This window comes from Macaca nemestrina, chromosome 2, assembly GCF_043159975.1.
Source record: "Macaca nemestrina isolate mMacNem1 chromosome 2, mMacNem.hap1, whole genome shotgun sequence".
Classification (NCBI taxonomy): Eukaryota; Metazoa; Chordata; class Mammalia; order Primates; family Cercopithecidae; genus Macaca; species Macaca nemestrina.
In genome coordinates this window covers 130,250,264-130,262,829 of record NC_092126.1, presented here as the reverse complement: position 1 = coordinate 130,262,829, position 12,566 = coordinate 130,250,264, and positions in this window count along the sequence as shown.

Here is a 12,566-nt window from a genome sequence, read left to right as displayed (position 1 = left end):
TTTGGGGGTGCTGTCCTTTGGGTTGGAAGACATTGAACAACATCCCTGGCCTCGACTCATCAGATTCCTGTAGCACACAGACTCTCGTTGTGACGACAATCAAAAGTGTCTGCAGACATTGCCAAATGTCCCCCAAATGGGAATAGTCACCCCTTATTGAGAAGGGCTAGTCTAAGGTATTGTTTCTGAGAGTTAGACCAAGGGTGAATTGCATCAGAATCACCTAGGGGCTTGTTAAAAACACCATTTCCTAGGCTTCCCTCCCACCCCGATGAATCAACCCATATCTATGCGTAGGTCCCAGTCCTTGGCTTCCCCTGCCCCCCGCCCCTGATGAATCAATCCATATCTATAAGTAGGTCCCAGAAGTCTGGCTTTTAGCAAGTTTCTCAAGTGAGCATAGCAGTAAAACTGGCTGCAGACATATGAGTTTTACCTGTTTGGTAAAGTTGTCTTTCTGATCAAAGAACAGAGTATCACTAATGCTTTAAGGGAGGCTCTTGGGAACGTGAAGTAAGGTACTCCTGTAGATTTGATTCAGGCCTGACTTCCCTTTATTGAATTTTTTTTATGTCAAGCTATGCTGAAAGGAGGTTCTCCATCCTGACTACATATTAGAATCACTCAAGGAACTTTGAAAATTATGGATGCCTGAACTCTACCTCCCAGAAAATCTGATTTGATTCAACCGGGGTATGGTGTGGGCAACAAGATTTCCTAAATCTCGCTGGGAGACTCTAGTACGTTTCCGGCATTGAAAACCGCTATCCTAGATCAGATTCTCAAACTGGAATGTGTTTAAGAATTACATGCAGTGCTTATTAAAATATAGATATCTGTCCCCCAATCCCTGCTGGGAACTGAGGTTAAGTGGTACTGAGATGGCATCCAGATATCTTCATTTTTAACAAGCTTATAACCATACACTGTCACGTATACTCACAGACATCCCCATAGACATACGCATGTACATACATCAGCTACAGAGCCATTTTGAGGACTACTAGGTTACAGTACTTGGGTATTACCTATAATGAAAATAGGAATGACCTCTCCTTATGAAAGCAGATTGACTCCAGGAGAAGGCGATGAAGAAGCCTAGAGTCCATTATGGGGGAGTCCCAGATCCTTAAAGTAAGATGATTCCCCAAATCAAGAAATGAGGATTAGGTAAGAATGTGTAACTGTGGTCTATAAAGGATAATTTTCCTACCTATGTATTTATTTTTAATATACAGACAACAAATGGAGGCCATTCCTTGTGTCTTAATAGGAAGCAGTCACCCTCAAAAGGAACTAAATCATCACCTTGGGAATTGTGGTGTGGCCAGTCATGAGACATGCATGTGGAGACTGAAGGGGTATGTGACTCTCATTCCTGCTGGAACCTGGATTCACTCATCCATGTATTCAGCATGTAGGAAGAAACCATTCTATACCCAGTCCTCAAGCAGACATGGATGATACAAAGATTATTTTAAAAACACAAGTTCCTGCTCTGAACAGGTCATCTAAGTCATCACAAATCCCTGAGCAGAAGCTTGAAGAAAACAGAGACACCACAGAAAGAAGGCAGGGATGGCCAACAAGTCCAGAATATGTGAGAGTTGGAGTCCAATGAAATTTTTTTTTCGTATTTTGCTCTTTGCAACGATAAGCTAATGAGCTAAAGTAAGCAGGTCATGGCACCCCAAAAAAGCTTTTCAGAGTTTGCTTCTCTTTAGATTGATTTTAAATGTGATGTTCAGCAGTTACCTCCAGTGATGGAAATGAAAGGTAGCAGCCCCAGGAGAGCCAGGAGCAAACACTGGCCTGGCCCTGCTCACGTGGACACTGGGCATTCCCTGTTCTCCAACGGGACCAGCTCTTTGGATGCTCACCAAAAAGTCAGCTCCCTCTCCCTCTCCAAATTTATTTCACTCAGGCTTATTGCACCTGAAATAATAAACTCTGAGGTTACATGTCCCAAATCACCTGTCCTTTCTATTTCCCTCCCGCCTTGTGGCAGCCCACACTCAGTCTGAGTTCTTTAGAGAGGCGTTTGTAAACCGGGAGCAGTCTGAATCGCAGGCCTGCCATGGAGAAGTTATCTAGCCCCTCTGAGTTTCATTTTCCTCCTCTGTGGAATAGGACTGATAGGGTTGTCAAGAGAGGATTAAATTCTCCCCACTTATCCTCAGTGGGGTAGCTCCTCTTTTTATTAAGATTTCAGCTTAAATGTACTCCCTTCAGAGACCACCCAATCGCTTTCTGTCATGTTGCCCCATTTTAATTCTCTGCATAGCACTTACTATCTTTGTTCATAAACTCATTGATTGTCTCAGACTGGAAGCCTTCAGAAAGCAGGAACTCTGTGTATCTTGTTCACTGCTGTATCTTTAGCACGGAGAATAATGCCTGGCACATAGTAGGCTCTCAGTAAATTTTTATTGACTCATATGTGCAAAGGACCTAGTACGGTGCCAGGTACTCAATAGGTGCTCAATAAATGATAATCATAATTATAATTTTTTGAGATGACCACAGGATTTTGATTTGGAGAATCTTACTGTATTTATGAAAATGATGATAGGGGCTTCATGTGAGAGATGCCATGACTAATGAGGCTGGTTACTGACTGGGGGCCAGGGCGGTGCCAGGGCAAAATGTTTTTGTTGTTATTTCTAATACTTCTAGTATCAAATTTAATACAACCTATGCTGTTTTCTCTAATGCTATTAAAACATGATTGCTTATAATTTTTAAATGAATTCTGTCATCGACACAAATGATGTGTCCAGAGACACAAGCGTGCCCTCTTGATTTCTCTCTCTTCATCTAACTTTTCTCCTGCTTTAGTGATCTGAGGTTACTGAAAATTGGCTTGTGTTACTTACTGCGAGCAACCCAAAACTAACCTTATTGATTTTGCTTTCATCTCACCTTGGAGCAAATAATAGACCCATAAATCTGAGCATAAACCAGTAAGAATTTTTTCTTGAAGATGCTGTTCAAAATCATATCATAAACATACACTCTTACAAACAGCATGGTAGATTTAGGCAGAAGCAGTTATGTGTGAGGGTTTTTTTTTTTTCTTTTAACTACTTTATAATTGAAGGGGTTAAAGTAGACAGTTTTAGAGGCTTTTGTGGAAAGCTCTGGGAGTGATCCAACATGGAGTGGTAGCCCACAGGATCTGACAGAGAATGCCACTGATAAAAGTCCAACATGTCTTACCATTTCCTTGGGATAAGAAAGTTAAAACTTAGATGGCCGGGTGCGGTGGCTCACACCTGTAATCCCAGCACTTTGGGAGGCCGAGGTGGGCAGATCACGAGGTCAGGAGATCGAGACCATCCTGGCTAACAAGATGAAACTCTGTCTCTACTAAAAATACAAAAAATTAGCTGGGCGTGGTGGCAGGTGCCTGTGGTCCCAGCTACTCAGGAGGCTGAGGCAGGAGAATGGCGTGAACCCAGGAGGCAGAGCTTGCAGTGAGCCGAGATCGCATCACTGCACTCCAGCCTGGGTGACAGAGTGAGACTCCCTCTCAAAAAAAAAAAAGGAAAAAGAACCAAGATAATAATGTGTCAAAAGCCAGAAAAATTGTACTGCCTTTCTTCATCACAAATGAGTAAACACATCTGATCATTATCATGACCTCCACGGAACATGTGGTCTGCGTCTCTGTTTCACAGTCATTGCACTGTATGTCTAAAGAGGATGCTTGAGTGAACTGCATGCTCAGGATGATCCGTTGTTTCTAAAACTGACAATTACAGCCGGAGTCAGAAACTTTTAGTGACTAGAAATGTAGTTTTCTTCACATTTTCTGTCGTTCAGGTCGCCCTGCGCCATGTTCAGGTCTTTTTCAGGAAGGACACTTGGACCAAGCAAAAGAAATAACAACAACAATGATAATAGTCACAACTATTATTTATTGAGTACATACTATGTGCAAGGCCCTGACTAAAGACATTAGAGATGTGATCTCACAGTCAAATCTTCTTCCTCTTTTTTCTCTAATAGGAGTGTCAGAAGTAGAATTAATAAAGATCCTCTGCCTAGATGGGTACTTTGTGTAAAGAACCACCTCACATTCGTATTAAGAATACATCATTCAAAACATTCTCCAAGACGTGCTAGGGACTGGGAAGATACACAGATTCAAAGAAGATTGTAATAGACAAAAGCTTTATGTTCCGAAACATTCATGTCGCATTATTTGTATGAGCAAAAATCCAAAGTGGCTATCAAATAAGAGAATGATTTGGTACATTATGGCACATTTGTGTCTGCAATACTATGAACTTATTAAAAATCATGTGGATCAATACTGATAGACAGGAAAACATGCTGAGTGAAACACAAATAGACATAACACATGCATGCACCCATCTCTGCTTATGGAAATTTGTACACATATGGGTAAGGTCAGAGAAACCTTGGGAGATGTTTACTAAATCATTTTATTTTATTTTATTTTATTTTATTATATTTTGGGGGGCAGAGTCTCGATCTGTCGCCCAGGCTGGAGTGCAGTGGCGTGATCTCGGCACACTGCAAGCTCCACCTCCCAGGTTCACACTTTTCTCCTGCCTCAGCCTCCCGAGTAGCTGGGACTACAGGCTCCCACCACCATGCCTGGCTAATTTCTTGTATTTTTTAGTAGAGATAGGGTTTCACCGTGTTAGCCAGGATGGTCTCAAAATCTCCTGATCTTGTTATCTGCCTGTCTCGGCCTCCCAAAGTGCTGGGATTACAGGCGTGAGCCACCGCGCCTGGTTGATGTTTACTAAATCATTAATCCTACTCATCTCACATTAGGGATGGAAGAATGCTGGGTGATTTTTACCTTTCTCTTTGTATTTTCCTACAACTTTTTAAAGTTCTTATAATGAGCCTATGAATGTGTATGACTTTTGAAAAATATACTTTTTAAAGAGCCGTTTTAAGTTCACAAAAAGATTAAGCAGAGGGTACAGAGAGTTCCCATATACCCTCTACCCAACTGCCCCATGCACAGCCTTCCCCACCACAAATATTCCCATCGGAGTGGTACATCTGTTCCAATCAATGAACATACATTGACACATCATTATCACTTAAAGTCCATAGTCTACATCAGGGTCCACTCTTGGTGTTGTGCATTCTATCAGAATGTATTATTTTTTTGAATATATATATTTTAAAGGTTTTAAAGAATGGATTAATAAAATGGTCTCACTTATTGATGGGAATTGGATGTTTAGGATATCATCTTCACTGACCCCAATCTCCCTAGGACCCCTAAATGAGGATGACTTCCTAGAGGGGAGGTTTAACTCGCTGTAGTAATATTTTACGTCTGTGTCTTCTCCCTGCCTTTGAGTTGCTTGGGAAGCTGAAATAAGCAGCTACTCCCCACCACTTTCTTAACCTATATCCCCATGGATCAAAAGAAGCTGAACTTGGGGTTGTGGTTTTAAGAGCTCAGGAGATAAGAAAGAGCCCATGATGAGACAGAAAGAGATGTCCTGTGGGAAAAAACTTAAAAGTGAGGGACAAGCTTCTCTCCATGTGCCATGCTGTTTGTGTCTGTACTTCAGTAGTTCTTCATCTAGCTTTCTTTGTCCTCGTCAGTGGGGAAATGAGGAGGATGGTTTCAACAAGGAGGCCCTAAATTCAAGATTCCAGAGAGTAAATACAGGCCATATTGTCCTGATAGTCCCAAAATCTCACAAAAAGCCTGGCCTTTAGTCAGCACTCAATAAATGGGTGAATGAATGAGAAAACAGGCAACAGGGATAACAGGACAGGAGGGGCTTTATAGAACCACTATCAACAAGCTTTAGGTAAGATCCAATTAATAAACTTTCCTTGCCTTAAAAAATGTTTGTGTGTGTGTGTGTGTGTGTGTGTGTGTGTGTGTGTGTGTGTGTTTCGAAATAAGGTCTTGCTCTTTAGCCCAGCCTAGAGTGCAGGGGCATGATCATGGCTCACTGCAGCCTTGAATTTCTGGGTTCAAGTGATCCTCCTGCCTCAGCCTCCCAAGTAGCTGGGACTACAGATGCTCTCCACCATGCATGGCTTATTGTTATTATTATTATTTTTAGCAACAGGTTCTCCCTGTGTAGCCTAGGCTGGTCTCAAACTCCTGAGCTGAAGCAATCCTCCCACCTAAGTTTCCTGAGTAGCTAGGACTACAGGCACATACCACCACATCTGGCTAATTTTTCAGTTTTTTGTAGAGACAGGATCTCACTATGTTGCCCAGGCTAGTCTCCAATTCCTGAGATGAAGCAATCCTCCTGCCTCAGCCTCCCTAAATATGTTTGTGTTCTTAAAGGTAACTTTGACTATGCCTCACCTTCTCATTCAGATCTAGCTTATTCCTTTATAGTGCTTTTCCAGTGAAAATGAAATTTAATGTATTCTTTCTTCCATATTCTACCATCACCTTCCAAATGCCCACCATGTTCATTTTCATCTGAAATAAATAACAAAAATAATTTGTGATTGCACACTAGTTAAGATTATGTAAACCAACTTTCATTAGTAATAGGATACTGTACCTATCAGACTACAAGAAATGTAGAGAAATCCACCATTATCTGTAGGTTATGATTACAGAGACCTCTGTAGTCCTTATTCCCATGCTTTTGTTGGGAAGAATAGCAGAGTAGAAAGTATAGGTTTACACCCTCTCTCTCTTAATCGCTGTGTGTCCTTAGGTAAATTACTGGAACTCTCCTAGCATCAGTTTACTCATTTGTAAAAGCATAAAAATAACTCTGTTGGATTGTGAGGATTATAGTAAATGTGTATCTGGAAACTACTGTTTAAATGATTATCTTTCTACCAAGGTTTCATCACCAGAACAGCGAAAAGGATCCCATTTTTCAGTTTTTGCATTGCAGTAACTGAAGAGAGAATGGTCGAATGCTTTGAACCCTCTTTCAAAATATTTATTTTACATCAAAAAAAAAAAAATCGGGGCTGGGTTTTAAGAAAGGCCTAGGAGGTCTGAATGCTTGGATCTGTTGAACTCACTGAGAGACACCTGGCTCCACATTTTTACACAGGGAGGTAACTCTTCAAACAAAAAGGCATACCACCTGCTGGTTGCTTTATTGAGAAACTGAGAATTATGTAACTCGGAATCACAAACAATCTGCATGTGAAATGAGGAGGCATACAAGGGACAAGTTTAATCAAGTTTATGGGCATTTTGAGATCTGTAGCCACAAAGCAAGCACAGGTGAAGAAATCTTCAGTTATAAGACTGCCGTATGCCAAGTCAAGCCTTAGTGCAAAGATGAGTTGATCTGATTATTTATCCAGCTCTGGCATGAGATAGCAAAAGGACAGTGGTCTGGGAAGCCTAGAGTAAAAATAATTTGACCGTTCGGTATTTCACTTATGGAAAATTATCTCAGATCATTAACTTAGTGGCCGTATTGCAGAAAGAGAGAACAATAACATATTGGGGTTGATGATGTAATGATATGAACTGTGGGCTGCTCTTCGTTGGTAGGGAAAGCAGGTGTATAAACATCAATGTACCAAGCTAAATGTGAGGACTGTTTTATTTTATTTTATTTTATTTTATTTTATTTTATTTTATTTATTTTTGAGACAGTCTTGCTCTGTCACCCAGGCTGGAGTACAGTGGCGCAATCTCGGCTCACTTCAACCTCTGCCTCCCAAGTTCAAGCGATTCTCCTGCCTCAGCCTCCCAAGTAGCTGGGATTACAGGCATGCACCACCATGCCTGGTTAATTTTTTGTATTTAGTAGAGATTGGGTTTCACCATGTTGGTCAGGCTGGTCTCGAACTCCTGACCTCAGTGAGAGACTCACTGATCTCAGGTGACCCACCCACCTTGGCCTCCCAAAATTCCGGTATTGCAGGCATGAGCCACCGTGCCCAGACTTGTTTTCTTTTAAAGAATCTCATTTGGCATGAGAGCATCTTTCCTTTGGACCAAAATCAGTAAACTTCTATAGAAGTTCAGAGAGTAAATGTTTTTGGCTCTGCAGGTCATACGATCTCTGTCACAATTATTCAAGTCTGCTGTGGCAGCACAAAAGCAGCCATAGACAATTTGTAAACAAAAGAGCATGACTGCCTTCCGATAAAACTTTATTTACAAAAATATGTTGTGGGCCAGTCTTGGTCCGTGAGTCATAGTTTGCTGACCCTTGCTTTAGATCAATGTACTCTGTAACTTTGTCACCCCAGATTCCAGGCTGTTTATACTGCCAGCTGACATCATATGAACTTAAGTTTGTCATTGCAGTAGAATGGATTTGTGGTGTGTGTTTTAAACCTGTGATTTAGTCCAGAAACTATTCCTACCATGAAAACATCACAGTAAGATTGTATCTTCCCTTCTAGCCTTACAATTTTTCCCTCAGGTGATTTTCAGGATATTGCTGTAAACTGCCTAGTTCAACTTGTATCTCTAGTTTTAATTCCATCTTTCAACAAATTCTCCAAGCACCAATAAACCTTCATCCTTCACACAATAGAGAGGTCCCTGTGTCTGTTTTTTTCTGTTTTCCAAACACACTGGATAAGTAAAGACAAATGTGTTGAAGGCTCTGTGTTATTTATGTACACTACAGAGTGCCTTGTCACTCATAGATGTTTCATAAATATTAGATAAATAAAAAAGTGAGCAAGAGAAGAAGGGAGGAAAGAAAGGAAGGGATGGAAGGAAGGAGGGAAATGATTATCGAACGTTGAATCAGTGAGTCAATGTGTTTGTCATATCAATAGAGCTGGTACTTTTGGAAGCAGATCTATAGTCATGGGCTTTCTAAGTACATGTTTTGTTCACAAGACTCATCAATGAGGAAAGAGTAGTCCTTCATTCATTTATTCAACAAATATTGATTAAGGATTATCTGTGTGCCATGCTTTAGGGTTACAGTGGTGAGCAAAATCCCTGGGCTCGTGGAGCTCACATTCCATTGGCAGCGGCAGATTGTAAATTAATAAATCAATATACATTAAGATGCCAAGGGATTGGCTTCTAGACTCGCTCTGCAACAGTCAGCATTTGCCATTGTTGCCCTCAGCAACTATTTGTTGAAGAAGTGATTGAAGTCTGTGAGTCTGTCCTGCTCTGCCTCCATTTCCCACCTGCAGAATAGATCTGCACAATGGTCTCCGGGTAAAGTTAAGACCAGGGGAACAATGAGAACCAGGATATATTTCAGGCACTGTGAGTAGCTCTCTTGCTCCAGCACCAGGCTGGAGGATAGGAGGTGCTTCTTTAAACAATTTGAAGTTTCCCAGGCTGGTAGCTGGCAGGGAATCCACTGTAAAACGTTGGTGGCAGCTTCAGTAACTAGAACCAGTAGGCTGTCCTTGACAACCTGATGCTCATGCCATCTCAGGGCCATATCAATAACGGCACCACAAACATGGCTGGTGCCCATGGCAATGACAGTTTTGGGAACATCTGCTTTTTCTCTCTCCAGCCCCCATGCTACACTCCCAGACCTAGGCTCCTGAGGGGATAAACAGAAAAAGGAATTTGCAGCCAACACAGAGAGAAACAATGAGGATGCTAGCTGCTGCAGCAGCCAGACGAGCCACTGCTTGTCTAGACGAAGTTGTTCTCCTCTGCAAAGTTTCAGTGTCAGGAGGCAGGCAGAGGAGACTTAGGAGCAGACCTCATCCCAACCTCCTCGGTAGCAAAGGGACAGCATGCGTGTCACTCCAGGAAAGCCAAGCTAGTTCCAGCAGCAGAGGATTCTTTCAGGGATGCATCTGAAGCATCAGATATTTGTGAGCTATCTAGTATATGACCAAAAAGTGGCTATGAAAAGGGAGAAGCCAACACAGCCATGTCATCTCCAGAGAAGAAGACACAATTTAGGGGAGCAAACATGGGTCATGTCATTTTCTGCTAATAATCCTATATTGCCCCTATACAGAGCTCTGTGCATTCCAAAATACCCTCATTTTTTTAAATAGTTATTTGTTGAGCACTTTCTATGTGTCAAGTGATGTGTTAGGCTGTTCATACCTATTATTTAATCCGCTTGACTACCTGTAAAAGGTAGTTATCATTAAATCCATTTTTCACATAGGAAAACTGAGGCTCAGGGAAGTTAAATAAAGTTGCCAAGGGTCACAGAGATAGAAGGTAATGGAGCTGGGATTTAAACCAAATCATCTGATTTTCTCATATGATCCTATCTTTAATTTATTCATTATTTCATTTATTCCTCACCACAAACTGTAAGATAAACAGATGGGGAATTATTTTCCTAATTTTATAGCCTAGGACTGGGCTGTCCAATACACTAGCCACTAGTCACTTGGGTTTATTCAAATTTAAATTGATTAAATTAAAATAAAAATTTAAAATAAGTTCCTTAGCAGTAGTTCATTCAAGCACTCAGTAGTCACCTGCGACTAGAGGTTACCATATTGGACAACGCAAATAATAAATGTTTCCATCACTGCAGAAGTTCTAGTGACCAACACTGGCCTAAGTTTCCGTCCAATAGTTTTTGAGGGTTCTCTACTAGGCACCGTGCTAGAAGGTACAATGATGAGAAGGGCATCATCATTTCCTTAAGAAGGTCACAAATCTTGGGGGTCGTGATTGATTATATAACTTACTGGAGGTGCAGACAGGGACCACCCCCCTATTCACATCCGTCTCCACCATGACATTGACATCCTGGTATCTTACATACAGATGGGAAAGTAGAATGAAGTCTCTCAAATATGGGTCTCTCTCGATATGCTCTTGCACCAACATTCAGGCTTGTGGTTGTTCCCTGAGAAAATGTGTGTGGGAGACAGAAACAAAAAGAAAGAGGAAAGAGTTTGTCTAGGGAGAATCACATTAAGGTGGTCAAATAGAGATTGCAATGTGCCTGCTGTTGATCAAGAGCATTCTTATGTATCCAGTGAGCTCACAAAGACATAAACCCAGCTCTTTTTGTGGGTTCAGTCACTGATTTGGGCAAATATTCTTGAAAGATAAATCAGAAGCATGCAACCTTCCCCCAAAACAAACACTTATGAAGCTAAATACAGCTCTATGGTAAGAAAAGTAGAGAGGGTAAATTTAACAACATAAATCCTTAGTTCAAATTCCAGCTACATCTTTTCCTAGCTGTGCAACTTTAGGCAAGTTACTAAACGTCTCTGTTTCAATGTCACCATGCATAAAGTGGAAATGATAGCAGTCCTTGTGTCTTATGTTTCTTGTGAGAATCAAATATAGGATTTATGTGAATTGTGCAGCACCCACACATGCCAGGAATATAAATGGTAGCTTTGGATAGCTAAAAACCATTTTGCCCATATATATGAACAGATCTGATTTTTCTAGACCAGTAAGTGTTAAACTGATTTTATGCTTTATTTGTTTGTTTGTTTGTTTTTTGAGAGGAGTCTCGCTCTGTTGCCCAGGCTGGAGTGCAGTGATGCGATCTCGGCTCACTGCAAGCTCCACCTCCCGGGTTCAAGCAATTCTCCTGCCTCTGCCTCCCGAGTATTATGTTTCTATTTGATAGAGATCACCGTGGCACTGAGTTTGACGCAAATACAGTGAGTTGCATTCACTTGATTATTGTATTCACTTAGTTTGTTTATATAGCCAGATAATAAAATTTTGACAAGAGGGTGAGAAGTAACATAGCAAACTATGGTAAATTGACTTAGTTTAGAGGGGCTCAGCCATGAAAGAAAATTTACTTAGCAAAGATATATTGAGCACTCTTGTTTTGTTTTGGTCTTTTGGGTTTGTTTGTTTGTTTGTTTTTGTTTTTGGAGACAAGGTCTTGCTATGGTGCATAGGTTGGACTCAAACGATTCTCCTGTCTCATCCTCCAGAGTAGCCGGAACTACAGACGTGTACCACTGTACCCAGATTGAGCACCCTTTTACGTGACAGGCAAAGATGAATAAGATGTAGCCCCAACCTAGAAGAGTTTGAAACCTAGTAAGAGAGAAGTGGCAAGGACTAGATAAGCAACACACATGCCACAGGAGAGGCATAAAAGTCCTGTGAGAGCTCAAAGGAAAGTTAAGTCTCATTTAGTCGCTGAGATACAAAAAGTTTGCATAAAAGAGGTAAATTTCAAATTGAGTTATGACAGAGAACTAAACATTTGGCCAAAGGAAAGAAAGAGGCAGAATATAAGTAAAGGTTTGGTCAATTGCAGTTTGCATAAGGTGCAGGTGCAGGGAAGAATGGGGAATTAGGCTGAGCTGAGAGACTGGGAAAAGAATGGCGAGGTTTGAACACAAGCTTGAGGGAGTTGGACTTTATTTGATAAGGCAGTGGTAGACAGTACTTTAGGAAGATTACCTTTTGTCAGTGCAAAGCAAGGAGAAACTAAGGGCAAAAAGATTCATTAAAGAAGCTTTTGCAGTTTTATAGCTAAGATGCAATGAGATATAATGACGAGTACAGTTGGAGTGGTAGAAAATGGGAGAGACAGAAGGGGAAAAGATCTGAAAATATCGACACACCTTGACATCAGTTCTATAACAGGCATTGGTGGCCCTGTAGTTTTGAGTCTGGGTCAGCAGAAGAACTGTGGTGCCATTAACAGGATGGGGAAGTC